Source organism: Athene cunicularia, assembly GCF_003259725.1.
Source record: "Athene cunicularia isolate RWA chromosome 10 unlocalized genomic scaffold, athCun1 chr10_part1, whole genome shotgun sequence".
NCBI classification, from domain to species: domain Eukaryota; kingdom Metazoa; phylum Chordata; class Aves; order Strigiformes; family Strigidae; genus Athene; species Athene cunicularia.
The window spans coordinates 6,310,728-6,327,627 of record NW_020799112.1 but is presented as its reverse complement, the minus strand read 5'-3'; the positions used below and the strand labels follow the sequence as shown (position 1 = coordinate 6,327,627).

Below are 16,900 nucleotides of genomic sequence, written 5' to 3'. Positions count from 1 at the left end.
ATCTTTTGAAGAGAAGAGATGGTTTATGCTCCCACAGTGTCTCTAGCTCATACAGTAACTGCTGTCAGTTTGGCAGCTCAACTGCAGTGGCTAAGTGGCGGTGCTGAGAGCAGCTGGGTTTCATACAACACTGACCATGTGTCCAGCTGTACACAATCCCTTGTTTTCAGTAAGGACAAAAATAAGGTAGAAAGTTAAAACTTAAAAATATCAACAAAAGTTATTTAAATTTGTTAATTGTAGCAGCAGCATGCTAAGTTGCAGATTCGTGATCTTCCTTTTAATCTCAACTCCTCACCCTCTCACAGTGTAGATATGTTTTATAGTTTTATGATTGTATATTATTTTTTATCACCTGCCTTCTGCTTTGTTCAAAGCACAGCTGCAAGAGTCCAGGAGGAAGAACAGCTAAAGGCAACTATAAATTTGGTGCTATTTAGTGTTTCAGAGCTTCAATTTATCATTAACTATTATTTTAATATGCTTAACATAATCAAAACACAGAATTAGAAAACAGCAAGAGATTTGCATGGGAAGCACAGAGAAAGAATGATTTTTAAAGAAATGAGGGAAACGTGTGTGGGAAGTGGAAATGAGCAGCATCTAAAAATAGATAGCATTAAAATACATAACTCGATAGTTATCTCAAGAGTAGCCACTAGGGTCTTCCTGTGTAGCTAAGGAAAAAAAGGAATTCTCTTATCATTCACTTCTATTCAACTGTGTCTACCGTTAATCTGAGGTAGTCACAAAAGATATCAATTTGGGGAAAAAAAAAAAAATCACTGAACGAGCAAACAAGAAAGAAAATTATATATCCATTAATACCCACCATTATGATTATTTTATTTAACAACTGACAGTAGAGTGAGGAATTAAAGTTCTGAGATAACAAATATATGTTTCTCTATGTTGGGATTATTTCAGTTGCAGTCTTGCAGAAAGTCTGCTTAAAGCTACAACAGCTGCAGTATACTAGTTACCTCAGCAGCCTAGGATTTCCAAAATACATACCCCTGTATCCACAGGCAATGCTTTTAAAATGGAGCAGACTGTCTTGAGTTACTACCTTGCTATAACAATAATTTGTCAGCAAGCAGGTTGCATTCTGAGTAGAATATGAAATCCCTATGCATTGAAGAAATGAATGGCATATACTGACCAGTTGTATTACACCTCCTCCTCACCCTGCAAACAAAGAGAAACAATAGATAATTTGCAATGGAATGTCTTTTCCTCCTGTTAAACCACATCAATGTGATCCCTCAGTATATTTGAAATGTTTCATTCCCTCACATGAAAAAAGTTTTTACAATTGCTTTTCTATAGGTCAGACAACCTTCCTTTCATGCTATTCACCAAATGACATCAAGAGGTTTTGAGATGACTTAATTGTTTTTCATCTTTTTAAAAGACTGCACATTCTGAACTGTGTTCCTGCATTTCTTCTCATGGTATATATTTGCTCTGCTTGGTTTTATCTAATAAGCCTTTAAAATTCAATAGTTATGTTATAAATGCCATTCTAAAAGTGCTCTATAATTAGAACCCACCAACAGAAATTAAAAGTAGAATAGAGACAAAGATATGATAAAGACAGTATAAAATCCTATGGGACTGCCGAAATGGTATTTTTGAATGTACATCCCAACTGAATGTAGCTTTTACAATTAAAAAGATCAGCTATTTCCTGGCGAAGCAATAAAAATACGTGTAATTGCATATTTAATTATCACTTATAGTTCATGTGTCTTAATCATTCCTTAGGGTTTAATTTCACAGCTCAAAGAGGGATACTAAACCTGTAATGCCACATCCATAGTTACTTAAGTCAAGATTTTAGGACTAGTATCAGTTTTGCAGTGTTATCCTGCTGTACAGAAAAACACACCAGAAACATAACCTCACTTCAGATATCTTAAACTGGGGGAGGGACAGAAGCAGAATATTTTTATTCAACAGAATAAGATGAGCCTCCAAAATTAAGGCAATAAGATTGTATGGCCTATTCTTGTGGTTGTCCTGCTCCAAGAGATCAGTTTATAATAATGAAAAGTATCCCTTGTGTTTCACCTGCACACAAATGCTCCAATGATAGCTATGCAGAGGGTTCAGCTGCAAAATTAATTTCATAATAAATATAAATTTTAGTATCTTTTCATGATTAGCATATTTCCTAAATCACTGGCAATAAGGGAAAAGTGTAGAATGTATAGGAATAAGGTAAGAAAACACAGGAATAATGGAAAAATAAAGTATATATTAACATTACAAAGCATAAAGAATATATGCCAATTCAATTATAACACATTCTGGCCACTGTGAGACAACTTGTGTCTACCAGAGCTCTGGTAGAATTTTTAGGCTGTCCTAGAATGGATTATACAAAGTTGTAAAATACTTTACAGAGTACATTTCTGCTGATTGTGGAAGCTACTCATAAGTCTGGCAATCTTTCTACCTCCTGCTAATTTGTATGCCTTTTATGTTCATCTTGCAATTTCCTGGGTAATATTTTTATCTTAACAGCAAGGTCAGTTTCCATACCAACTTAGCACTAAATGATAACAGATTGGTATAAGCATAACATGAGCCAGTGCTAATGTAACTATGGGAAGCCACGTGGCTGAAATTCAAACAGGACAAAACAATACACTGAACTTAGAGGCAGCTGTATTTTGTCTGTGGGAAAACTACTGAGGTCAGAAAGGCCAGTTGTACAAATCCAGACTAGAATCTGGCCTCCACAACCGACATGCAAATGCATCACCTATTGCAATTTCTTCAACTCTTAAGTCTAACACAGTACTTTCTGTCAATACTGCCAAATGTTTCATAGAAAACAGTGACTAGAACTAAATTTCCTTCTTCCTATCTCTACATACTGGTGTATTTTTGAAAAGATTGTTCACTGGAAAACTTACCCATTTGGACCCTAATGTAGTTTTAACTACTACTTCAGTAATAAAACCAAATTATTCCACCTAAAATGTCTGTTAATATAGGAATTCTTCCTCTGTGTCTACAATTCAGTGTTTTGAAATGGATTGAACAATGACTGGTGCAGTCAGAAATATTGTACAAAGGTGAGACAAAACTTATTTTGCCTAGAACATGGAAAAATGTTAATCCACCATGGCAAATTCCTAGAAGAGCTTTTTAAGCCATTGAACCTATACAATGACTAGTGACTTGGGGGTACAGGCAAAAGGTGAAAAAGGATTTGGGGTCTTCCTCAGAGGTAAGGGATTAGCACTTTTCAAAAGATCTCTAAAATCCAGATTTCCATGTTGTTAGAGAAAAAAAAAAAAAAAAAAAAAAAAAGCCAAAACTTATTGCAAAAAGGTCTTCCCAGTAAGAAGCAACATAAAATCTTGGTTCCAGGAGATTCTCTTCCACAAGAATACAAATCTAAGCTTTTGACAATTTCTTTCTAGTAGAAAACTCCCTGCTGTTGTGGTGCAGGCTACACAGACTGAATGCTCTCTAAACCTTTCAAGAAAACTGAGTTCTAGACTCCTGATCATACTAAACTAGATCTGAGATGAGTTGGCTACAATGAAAACAGGTTTTATTGAACCAGACATGCAGTGAGAAAGGAAAGTGGTTATATTAAAGCTGTTAGAGCAAGCTTTGCACTGTGTTGCTATCACACAAATATAAAAACTCCATGGGTGTTAGCTAAATAGATTTACATGCATGCAAGAAAAATTTTAGCTCATGACAACTTAGAAACCTTTAATTTTGGAAATTGGGTGTCAGACACCCAGTTTAATGGTCCCATTTTCTTTAGGTGGAAATAAGGGTTCCCTAAGTGGTCACACGTTATACTTGCCTGTATATTTTTTTATGTATCTCTTATATACATAGGTATAAGTAGTAAAGTTATACCTTTATCTCCTTCAGTCCCTGCTTCCACTAGGAAAAATACTATGAATCTCTCTAGAAAAGTTATGAGGCTATTCTAATCTTGAAATTATTTGGAAATATGAGTTAGTTCATCAGAGAAATTGGTATTTTTCTGGTTTTGAGTTGTGCTAAGACCCATAATACCCCAACCAGTCAGTGAGACTACAAGCCTCTACACCAAATTTTATTCCTAATAAGATCTCAGCATAATAGTGATGCAATTCCTGTCATTCTTTGTGCCCATTTTCTTTTCTTCAAAACCTGTGATCTTGCCATTTAAACATAACCATTTAAGTACTTAGAGTATTTATATAACAGAATACGTTTATCTGCTAACAATATCAGATAACTATAAGGTAGTTTTAGTTAGTTCAACCTCTTCATTAAAAATATATAATAAAAATGTTCCATTTGGAACATTTCTACCTGTTCTACCTCAGAAACAGCAAGCACATATATTTCTGGGATTTGTGAATCTGAAATGTTCATTTTTTTTCTTTACAGCTTTTCTAAAACTATGTTGATTTAAATATAAACTCTTCAGAGTTGATGCAAAGATCATAAAAGCACTGTGGCAACACTGTGTATCTTCAATAGACACATGGCTTCTGAGAGCTGTTGGCTCTTGCATGTCTATTTCCATGCACGTAAAGCACAATCAGACTTCATGTATGTGAACCACACTTTAATAAAATATAGCACTCTTACCAACACAACTGTATTCTACTCCATTTATTCCTTGAGAAAATGTTGTGGTTTTGCTGAACAACTACTGCTAACTCTCATTCTGGCTCAATTTCATTTACAGAGAGGCTACTTTATTGTTACTTTAATATTATAGAAGTATGCTCTTAATATGCTTTTAACTTTTTTGCTTTTATTGCCATCAACTTTCTTTGAAATAAATGTCCTTAGAAAACTCCACGTTTTAGTGTATCCTTTCATGCAAAAAAAGATTTCATGAAAAAAGTCCTATTAAAGAAAAACAGGGAAAAAAAATTAGGCCATTTTAGCATGCCATTATTTCAAAATCATATGTCCTCTTTCCATTCAGAAGGAAAATAAATTCTTAAAACTTGATACTTACTTTAAAATATATGGTACACAAGCAATTAATGTTTTAGAACTTGATTAGCATTTTATGCTTTAGTATACAGTTATTTTTAAAAAAGCTTTCTTTTCATGAATACTAATTTCAGGTTATAGGCAGAGATAAATAAAATATACTATTTGAATAATAATGTAGAAGGGAATCGAAGGACAGCATAGGTCACTCTAAATGACACCTGGAAATTCAGCAAGACGTATCATACTGTACCATTTAAGAACAATAAGGCAAAGATTCTTGACCTTACTGCAGGAGCATCCATTCAATGAATAGTTAGATGGCTGGAGGGGAAGGTGGTTAGAATATTGAGACTGTCAACGTATACAGCTGTGGAGGTTGGTCATTGGAAAAGCCTCATTTATAAAAGAAAATGGAGATGCTTAACTTTCTAATAACTCAGGGTTTAACTATCAGGTTAGTAGTTCACACCCAAACATTTATGCTGAAATTTTACAGCTTCTTGATTCTCAGTGTATAATAACTCTTCAGAGAGACTTCTTTTTATCCCTATTGACCTTGAAGTCCTGTGAACGGTGTCATGGGTGCTCCCTTAACATTACCATAAGAAAAAATGAAATTTTCTTTAAAAGGTTACAGGAAAGGATTGACAGCATAATTTTAATGAGTCAAACCAACAGAAATTGGATTTGCAGGCATTAACAATTGCCACATTCTCCATAAGCAGTATCTAATAAGACATAACAATTAGGTATTGCTAGTAGTCTACAGACTTTTAATTTTAGCTGTTCTTCCAACTGGCTAGCTGGAAAGAGGTAGCTCTACTCAAAAATTAACTATGGTCCAAAAAGTATCAGATGGTTTATTACAAGGCCATTTATTCACATTTTGGTTTTTAAAGTCTCAACCCCCCAAAAAAGAGGAAGAGATAGAGGATTCCTTTTAGGAGTTTATTGTATTCAGACAATTTTCCTGGTGGCAATACAGTAGTCTGGAAATTGCATGAAGTTCTTCCCAGCTATGAAACTTCTCAATTCTTGCTGAAAGCCATTAACACCTTCCTTATTCAATTAGCCTAAGAGGATAAGGTTGCATATTTCTCCTCTTAGCAGAACATTTTCTTTTTCAAACTCATACAAATACTTGTGCTCTGGCAGATTTAGTAAATATTTTTTTTTAAAAAATGAAATAATAAAATAAGGATAAAGAATATTGGTTTAATTCTTTTCCAGATAAAATAGTCTGCCTTTGTTAAGCAGAGTTAGCAAATTGCAAGGTTAAATTGAGACATTTTACAAAGTAAAGATTTCATAAAATAGTAAATGATAAAGATAATCAGAGGTTTTGTTAGCAGTGAATTATGTCATGGGATTTTGCATTTCCAACCTTTGAAAAAATATCTGTAGCTTGCAGCTGGCTGTGTTTCAGGCACCCTGCTCCATAGTGGATGATCACATCATTTAAAAAGCAAGATTAGAAAGATTTTCCCTCCGTCTCTAAGGCATAAATTGCACATCAGTAAAATCCTCTCCAATTTAGAACAACTGGCTAGAAGATAAATACTTTGTCACTCACTTTAGCAGATACTTGTAACCTTTATACCCACCAGCTTTTCCATCAGATGTCAGCAGAAAATGTGTATATACATCTTATGAAAATAAGACCTTTCCTCCTAAATACGTATTTTGAATGTAAAATTATCTAGATGTTCTCTGAATAATACTGTTATAGCTCAGTAGGTTTACACATAGTTATTGTAAACAAAGCACCAACCACAATGCTTCAAACTATTAATGCAGTGACCTGACGTACAGACTGCTGTGCTAGATGCTATGTGAGCTTGTGAAGGACGTGTACTCTACAAAGTCTGCCACTTAAATGGATATTGACAAATGAATTATTGTTACCTTCTGTTGTCAGGTTTCCATTCCCTATGGCTATGGGGACTAGGATGTGCTGCATAAAGGAAAAACAAATGATACTCTGGCATCTGTATGTGAATTGATTTCTACTAAGTCACTGCGGGTCCAGCAGGGCCACCTCTAAGGCCAACTTATTAAATACCACACTCATTGCTTTCAAGCAGGCTCAAGAAGCAGCATGCATACTGGACCTCAGTATATCTGTCAGAACTAAGCCTCGTATCTCTGCGTATTGCACAGCTTACCTGAAAGGCTGTTTCAGCCCTTGTACAGCAAAGTATGTACACAATCATTTAATTCTGAGAATGGGAGTTAGTTCATCAGCGTGTATGACCCATATCCTTATAACATGGAACCGCCTGATTGCAGAAATGCACACTTACCATCCATTGAAGACCCAGACTAAAGTACCTAAAGTATTGAACTGGTCCTATATTTCCTGCTTCCCAAATTAGCACTGTAGCCACAAACAACTTCTATAAAGCAGTAAGTTGGAAAACACATAACTAAATATAAGATCTAAAAATGCAGACCAGACTTAACCTTATGGGAGACAGAGCATACTCTGTGAACAAGACCTAGCTTGAAATGTCTCTTAGGTAAAACAGAATAAACTTGTATCTTTCTCCTGTACAAGAAGTCTCACCTCTCTCAGAGATTCATTTAAAGTTTCTTTTAAAAATGAAGAACTTGGTAGCAATCCTGTCTTTCCTAAAAAAAAAAAAAAAAAAAAAAAAAAAAAATTTTTAAATTAAAAAAAATCCCAAACTTATAGAAATGGGGAGACAGTTCTGATGAAGTCTCATTAATTATTCTTCTCTTATCTCACCTAAGCATCTGCTTTTGGCCACTCTGGGAGATGGGGTACTGAGCCTGGTGATTTTTCCTCTAAACCAGCACAGCATGTTAATTATGTCAAACTCTGCCATTAAATAGCTGTAAGATAGTCCTACCCTTTCAGATAAGTTAAGGTGATATATGTGAAGAGATGTATTAGTCTATTCACACAAATTCAGTAATTACTAGGACTATTTAAAAAGTAATTATTTATGTAAAGTTGAATTTTGCTTGATATAAAATTAAAGTTTATATGCATCAGTTTTCCACATACTTAGGTCAAAATTTGTTCTTTTAATCAACACTACAAAGAATCTGATCTCTTATCTGCAGAGATCCACAATTTAAAGAGGATTTCGTCCAGAGAGGAAAGTTAATTATCACTCAAAATTGTCATTAAAATTCAAAAAAGCCAAATACAAAACCCATCACTGCTGTAATTAGGACATTCCAAAGTCGCTGCACAAAATCATCTCCTGTATCAGGAGGTCAAATTATTTGGATGAAAATTAATAATCAAAACCAAAATTATTAACCTGAGGCACTTATGAGCAAGGAAGCATTCCACAAAATTCTGGTATCTCTAAAGAGAGATGAAGTAGGTATTCACAGAGTCTAGCTGCTGAAAGTAGTCTTTCTGAAATTCAAATTTTTTTTTTACAACCTAAAAATAGCATGCTTTCTACAACATTAATATCTTATGAGAAACACATGGAACAGTGTTGCACTTCAATCACGGGTTACTATGGAATTTAGATACAATTAAGACCCTACAGAAGTTAAATGTCAGCTACAGCAATTCTTTGTTATTGCTTAGTCAAGCACAATGCAGATCTTTATACTGATTCAGGACTTCATGCCCTTTTTCATAAGCAGTGTTTCTTTAACATGCCTTCATTCCAAGAAAAAATCAAGCAAGGAAAAATAAAATGTTTCTCAGAGAGAAGTCCTGCATCTACTAGCACAGTTACAGGTAAAATGTCATTAGCTATGTTTGATTATATAACCAGAAAAATAAGCAGGCTTAATTTTTTATTAAAAACAAACAAACTTTTTGAGAGATTCATAGTGGTATGAATCTCTCAAATCATACCATATTCATTTGCTAGCTTCCAGATACCCAATTTCATGTCTGTGTTAATCTCACCCGTATGTAGGAGTACTGAGAAACCTTCAAAGATGGTTTTCTGGAGAAAAGCTAATGACTCTTATTTTGCTTTACAATGACCACACAGTCATCATCTTCCATCTTAAAACAATTATGTCCATGCATGAAGACTGCTGTCTAAAGAAAAACGTTTATTTTGAGTGCTTGTACTAAATCTATGTTATGGATGTCTAGAGTATTTCAGTCTCCAGGCTACTGCACCAAGAGCCTTTCAAAAGCACTGTTATTCCATTCCATTCCATTAATAGATGACACATAGATAAATAATCTCAGTGCAAATCCTTTCTCACGTTCACCTTTTCTTCTCTGAATTAATGTCTTTGAAAAGGGGAGTATGTTTCTTCCACCTTGTAAAGATGTAATACATCACTCACATTTGGTTTATATTTTTACTAGCATATTTTTAAACTTCTCCCATACTTCATTCCATTCCTGTCAGTGTCAAATTCACTATCAAGCCATACAAGGGGGTCTCACTGCAAAATAAGTGAACTCTAACTGTTGGGATTATGAATGCTATACCATATCTTTCCTGATTAAGAGTGGTGGGATGGTAATCTGCGTTATGTAAATTCCAGATGTTAGATTTCCACATCTTATTCTGTCACACCTGTTCCTTTTCTTACATTGGTTTCTTACAATTTCAACAGTTGTCCAAAGTCATGAATGTCTCAAAATATAATTCTCCAAAATAAGGACCATATTTTTTTCTTTTCACATGATTAAGCTGTGCGTGCTACTCAAAACAGGCCTTACGCCAATGATTTAACATTTGGTAACACAAAGATAATGTGATTCATTTGCTCAAAGTAAATCATAGCTGTTCACATCTTGACTATCTCGTGCCTGGATACTTAGTTTAGGGATCAAAATCATTCATCTTTAATGCATCTATGAATATACAGAATATTGTACCAATGGATAAAATTTGTTCCTGACTCAGAAAATGTGTTTACTAATTCATTTATCTTAAGTGGCAAAGCAGCAAATACATTCAGGGTATGCTGTCTGTTGATGAGAGATAGCAATGAATGAAAGAAATGTTACTACTCAGCTTTCACAAAACATCTGTCTATTTTTTTATCATGTTATTTAGAAGGATTTCAATTAAAAAAAAAAATATAGCTATTACAACTATCACCCTGTAATAATATTGTAACAAAAAAGGATTAGCAAAAATTATTTCTCCAGTGTGTTTATCTTTGCAGCTTTGGGTCTGTTCAATGTCATTATTTCCAAAGCATATGCAATTTCTGCTTGGCCTTTCATATAGTTGCTAAGAAGAGAATATCACTGGGGGGGGAAAAAAAGAAGCTACATGTTAAAAACTACAAAGTTGGCAGAGGGAAATAAGAATCAACTTGATTACTTTAAACTGACTTTATATTTTTTTTATTATTATTTAATATTTTCCAAATGTGTATCTAAATATCCTATTTTTTTCCTCTATCTACTTTCAGTGGTAATCTTGCTGAGAGTGTCAGTCCTGCTCAGTCATAAACACTCTGCTGAAGGAAGATTAGAATTCCACTAGCTAAATAAAACACAGGGAAGTACTTTCAGAGCATGTACTGCTGAATGAAATTCACATATACATCTAAAAAAACCAACCTAAAAAGAAATTAGAAATAAAAAAAAAATTGGCAATATTAATTTAAAATTCAGCTGAAATTTAAATTGACTATTTTAGCCACAGGTTCTAAAAATCCATAAACACACACTAGTACTGTGACTCTCCTTGAATTATCACTGAAAGGGCTGGTGAGAAAAATGCACTTCCAGTTTAATTTTGTTTCTCAGTTCATATTATCTCAAGCCTACTTGCCCCATTTTAATAGCCAGAGACAATAAACTGGAGACACCCAGGTTAAATCTTTAGGAGTAGCTCAAGCGTAAGCGTTCTGCTATGGCAGCTCACACCCACAGCACAGGGTTTACGAGCTATGCTAAACAACTTCTATGACTCCTTGCTTGGGTTATCTGTAATACACTCAGAAAAATTGTGAGGAATTACTGTGCATGTATATTGAATAGACTGTTCATATACAATGTTTTAATTTGTGTGTTATTAGCCTGAATTGAAAGAACAACACAGAATACTAGTGTGAGTATCAGGTGTCTTGCACAATTCATCTATGAAGCTGATCATCCCACATAACACAAATAAAAAATTAAGTAAGATCCATCATATTCCAGTAGACTTCCTAAGGTCTTTCACAATTGTTTTCAGAACACAAGGGCAGAATTTCTCATCTGCCTTGCAATGTACGGTAAGAAATAACACAAAAATGCTCAATAATAAAAAAAAAAACCAAACAACCAACAAACAAAGCCAAACCTAGAAATCACACTATTTCTATTTCATTTGATCAGTTTTTAAATAAGATGATTATTGAAGGCAATAAAAGGGAACAGTTGTTTATAATAAATGGTGTGAGAAGCCATATCCAGACTGTACATATTTTGGGAAGCAAGTAAGAGTTGGACTGGGGGAGCAAATTAAACTTCATAAATGAACACCAAGGCCTAGCTATCAAGTTGCCTAACATATCTTTTAGGTGTAATCATTCCAATAGCAAGTGGAAGGAAATTAATAATGATTTTTTTTTCCCTATTTGCCAAGCAATGTGGAAACCATAGGGTTTGGGGGCTATTTTTCTTGTCGAGGAGTGTGAGGATGGGGCAGGGAGAGTTAAATGAGCTTACTCTCAAACAATTCTGATCCAAACTAATACATGTTAGTCTCCAATGAACAATAAATACTGTTATTAATGTTAAAACAATAAAAACCTTATGTGCATACTGAAGTAACCAGTACTTTGAAACAATATACATCTAAAATATATTGACTAATAAAGAGGACCTATACTTTGTCTGCAAGCTATACATTTAAAAACAGTCTTGATTATTTTGCTTCCAAAACCTCTTTGAATATTGACATGCATTTTCAAAAGAATTTCCAGCTTCTTAAATGCTGAGAATAATGTACTATGTCTCTGCATTAACTCAGTTTTAATATTTAGTTGGGATGTCATTAATTTATTTTACTGATGCAAATATAAATGCTTTTAATTTGAATTCTATCTACAAATAAATCAAAGGAAATAGAATTTTCCTTCAGTGCTGATTTAAAAAAAAAAAAAACCAAACAACCTGCTTTTGTCTCTTATTTCCTTTGATTTATACATATCCATAGCAAAGACATTTTATTTTTTTAAACTCATGCAGAATACATGCATAATATCTTTAAAAGCTTTATTATTACTTATAGCTAGTAAGTGGTTTAATTGAGTCTTATTGCTCTAACGCCAACCAGGAGACAACACTGACAACTAGGGAAGGAGGCACTTTACCAATTAATGTGTGCTCTAATAGTGTTCCGTTCTGATATTCTTCCTGGCCAGTTTTAACCAGCTATAGTCATGGTCCTTGGCCTTGCACAGGTTGGCTGGCAGCCACAAGTATTTCTGAGAGTAACACTTTATTTTCCGTTTTTTTAAATTGTTGTTATTTGCAAGGGCTACTTGAAAACAAAGTGTGCAAGAAGAATTGGAGAAGCATGTTCCTACTGTAGGGGTAGGAGAAAGGTCTTATTTTCCTCTGCCTCATGAACTTCGCAGCTGTGAGGCTAGTTAATACAAACTAAAGAAAAATGCATGCTGACAATCTAGAGCTTCTTAAATGAGAATCTTTCTATTAAAAAACAAAAAACAACAAAAAAAACCCAAAACATAAATCAAAGCTGCTCCTTTATTGCAGTTTTCTATAAATGTTGTATAGTCCTACTGAGGAAATACTCTTCTGAGGAGAAAAGGGAGAAATATTTTCTGCATTTATAGGCTGCCATGCTATCACTTTAATTTGTTACAGTCACCAATGGTGCTAAGCACACACTGAATGCCTTCTAGTTTTTCCACATCAAAAGAATTTTTTCATGCTGACACAGCAAAGCTGACAACATGCTACAGTAGTTAATGCTGTAGGTGTCTCAGACAAACACAAGCAATGGGGGCTTAAAGTGACTGCAGATATGCTGTTGGTAACAGGCTGTCTTGAATAATCTAAAGAGCAGCAAACATACAGCATCTCCAGATCACCTTCTGCCTGAAAAGTTCAGCCGTGTCTTTAGGTGCTATGACAGAACGTAGCATCACTGACTTCAGAAAATCAATTTAAAAACTCACCAAGGAAAAACCTGTCCTTACTAGTTATTTCAAGATAATGAAAGCATACACCATTTCCTTTGTCTAATAACATTTAATTTTTATCTTTGCTAACAATCTGCATCAGACACCTACATTATGAACTGAGACAAGGAACAAAGGCACACAAGGTAAATTAGGTTATGTTTGAACAGCAGCCAGTTTAATATTATGTGACTAGCAAATTGACCTGCTAACACAGCACACTGACAGCATACTTATTTTTCTACTGACTGTTGTAATTAAAAGAGTCTGTACAAAAAAAAGAATACTGCATAGTGTCTCTAGGAGAATTAAGAAGCTCCAGATCACTGAGGACAATGAAAAGTGGGAAATAAATGACACTCAAAGTATTGGCCCATCTTAGAAGGGATTTTGTTTTGTAGATGTACTGGTTTCAGAATTGCCAGTGTAAATATGCAAGATATTTTAGAAAAGCAAATACAATTCCTTTTCTCAATGTTCATATTTTATCTCAATGATACAAGAACATATTTCCACATATACTCACGTATATGAACACACAGATTCTCTATTTCAGAACTTAGACTGCACACAAAATTACACCTTTAAATTGCCTATTCAACTTTTTGTCCAGCAGACTCCTTTTTCCTTTTTAAAATAAGATGAATAGAATTTATTGTGATTAAAATATAGTGACTTTAAAGAAAAAATATAACTGTTTTTCTTGTGAAACCAAGATATTTTTAATGGTCCTGTAAGAAAATGGAAAGTTTTTACCCAAGGAATTTCTACTGCTTCTAAATTTCTTAAATTTCACTTTATTTTTAAATCTCTATCCTCAGTTAAAATATCCAACAGGAATACAAAGAAGAGAAAACTGATGGCAAGCAATTCACAGTCTCTGTGACCAGCTGTTGCTGCCCACATTCATATGAAAAAAATATGTAATGTTTTCAGACTTATGGAGCTACATGTACGGGTTAGCTGTTTAAATTACTGAGGATAGAAGGGAAAAAAATGTTTCATACAATCTCTGAAGAGCACACAGAAAAAGCTTTTCATAAAGCTTAGTTTCACATAAATTCCAATGTTATATACCAAAAGGCTTGAGACTACACTGTGCCCAAATTTTGAGTAACCTAGACCGTCGTGTCCAATGTTCTCATTGTGAAAATGTTTGTATTTTTGTGTGTAAAATTATGGGGAGGAAAGGAAAAGGTTCAGCTAAAATGTACTTGAGTCCTAATTCAGCCCCTGTTGATACTGGAGAACATTATTGCATTGCCTTCAGTTGACAACGGATTCCTTTTCTGTCACACTTTTTACTGTCAGATGTATTCATATCCACAGGACTCGGATAGTTTCCTGTATGTCCACTGTGACAGTCCCATACACATATGTCCATGCATAAGCATACATGAAATTGAAAAATGAATGCATTATCCCTTATTTATTTTAAGATAGCAAGTGTATTTCATTGTCAACAACTACAGAATATAGTTTCAATTTCATAATAGTTCAGGTTTCAGCAAAAAGAGAAAAAAATACACTCAAGCTCAAAAACTAGTTTTCTACAATTAAAAAAAAAAAAAAAGAGTCTGCAAAATAGAAGTCTAGAGTGAAGATCCTTTGAATTTAAACAGGTTGGGATGTCATGTCAGATTATCTGCAGGATAATTCTAGCCGTTTGTAGAAACAAATAGGTTATATTTATTTCAAATCAAAACCATTTTTAAGAACATACCCTGACACTTTCTCTCAAGCTGATGTTTTTACATGGTATTGGTGCATTTCATGCCTGTGTGGGTGAGGCAAGAATTCCTCCCCAGGTTAGAATGACAAAAGATTTCTGTTCCATTTCTGATTTCATAGGAAAGAATCCGCTTCCTGGCATCACCTTGTTCCTTTCATTTGGAAAAATCTCTAGGAAGCTGGCAGTTCCTTTGATCTCTCCTGATCTCCTATCAACATTTTATAATCTATGTCTTTTGATTGTTTTGTCCTGTAAGCTTTATTCTGTTAAAATATTAGTTTGTGGCTGCTGGTACAGGGTCAGTCTCTAGATGGTTGTATAAAAAAAAGCATATATCCAGTTGATGTTGCAGAGGACTGTCAGGGAAAAAGGTGATCCCTTCCACCCTATTCAGGAACATAAATTTTATTCCAGAAGAAAAGTTCAGATCCTTCTTCATAAGACTCCAATGATCTGCCAAGTTTCTTTCTCTTGTTCAGCCTCAGCAAACCATGTAATACCGATTACATTTTTTTCCAGTTTTCTGCACTGTATTGCTAAAGATTTCTCATGCTTTTCAGACTATCTGGATGATAGCTGTACTCCTTAAATACAAGTCTAACACTCTGATCATTCCTCTTTCTTATTAGGATTCTTCGTCATCACACAATTACCGTGCTTACCACTTTCAAGGTGAAGCAAGCATTAAGGGCTAAATTGCTAAACCGAAACAAGGTATGCTGTATCAAAACTAAAAGGGAAGATTTCTCTATTTTATTTTCCTCAAGTGTAGGATACAGGATGGCACAATCCACAATAACAAATGTCATGTGGTACGTAATACCATGCTAGTTAACATATTGCTAACACTTTGTGTGTTGCACAGTTCCAGCCAGCAGAGCCTTGCAGCTGACCAAGGTGCAGCCATGTCTCATGCAAGGAGAACAGTTCTCTCTTGTATCACACTCAGGACACCTACAGGATAAAATTCTAAGCTAGTATCAATTCCCTTCAAAATCCTTTGCTTCTCTCACATAATCACTAACAAGCTACACTTGCAGAGTTTTTGTTGTTGTTTTAGGTGTTCTTTTACTTGATCATGTGAACATTATAAATTTCTGAGTTTTTCTTTCCTAAATAGTTGCTCCCCTTCGGCTTCCCCAGCGAGGACAATGTGTACCTCTGATATGAAGTGGTGCAGGAGAGGGTACATTATATCACTACTTAAAGCAACTGCTGTAGTAGGCACTGTATACACAGACACACAGCATACACGCCATCTAAACAGACAAGTGGAACAAAATGCAAGAAAGCAGAGAAAAATGTCCAAAGTTTGCTCTATCTTTAGCAAGTCATTACATTTCTCTATTTCTTCTGTCCTTCTCCAAAGTCATATGTATATACTGAGAACCAGTTCAAGGGTCTAGATCTTAATTCATCACCAACTTTATTCCTTCATTGCATGTTAAGAGGCTCCCATCTGATCACTTTGATTTAGCAATGTATTTAAGAGTACTTCACACAAAATGATTTTTAATACTTCTAAATTTTCTTGTATCTATTTTTAAATTTTCCCTGAAGTAATGAAATTTTATATAAATACACAACACCTTCAATACAGGATTAGAGATATAAGCAAAAATACCTGGTCATTATTCCTTTGAATTAACAGAAAATAAATTTTATTTAAGATGCTATAAAATTATTCAAAAATTTTGTTCACCCTGTGAACATGTCCAGAACTTTTAAAAAAATTGTGTTTAGTTTTAATTATGACAACCATATAAAAAATTAGGAAAATGTATATAAAATGTAAATTTCATTTGGAATTAACATGGAATACAAATATATGCCTTCAAGAAGCTATTACCAAAACAAAAGTCTTACATTCTCCCACTTATTTTTCTATAAAAATACATTTTACATTAAATACTCTCCCACTGAAATAGTAATTGAAAAATACTTTTTACCAAGAAGTTCAATTTCAGATGTTAGCAGCTTGCTCTGAATTGTGTAGGCAGCATGAGAACACTGCAAAAGTGTTAGTGTAGAAGTAACATATAAATGCATGAATAATGTCGTCTTACTGATTTAACTCTG

General features: G+C 34.2%; 1 protein-coding gene across 2 annotated transcripts in view; it reads right to left on the bottom strand.

Annotated features, from left to right (window-relative positions):
* The window catches only part of APBA2 (amyloid beta precursor protein binding family A member 2), a 90,458-nt gene that overhangs the window by 53,180 nt on the left and 20,378 nt on the right, over positions 1 to 16,900 (bottom strand). The window lies entirely within an intron of this gene.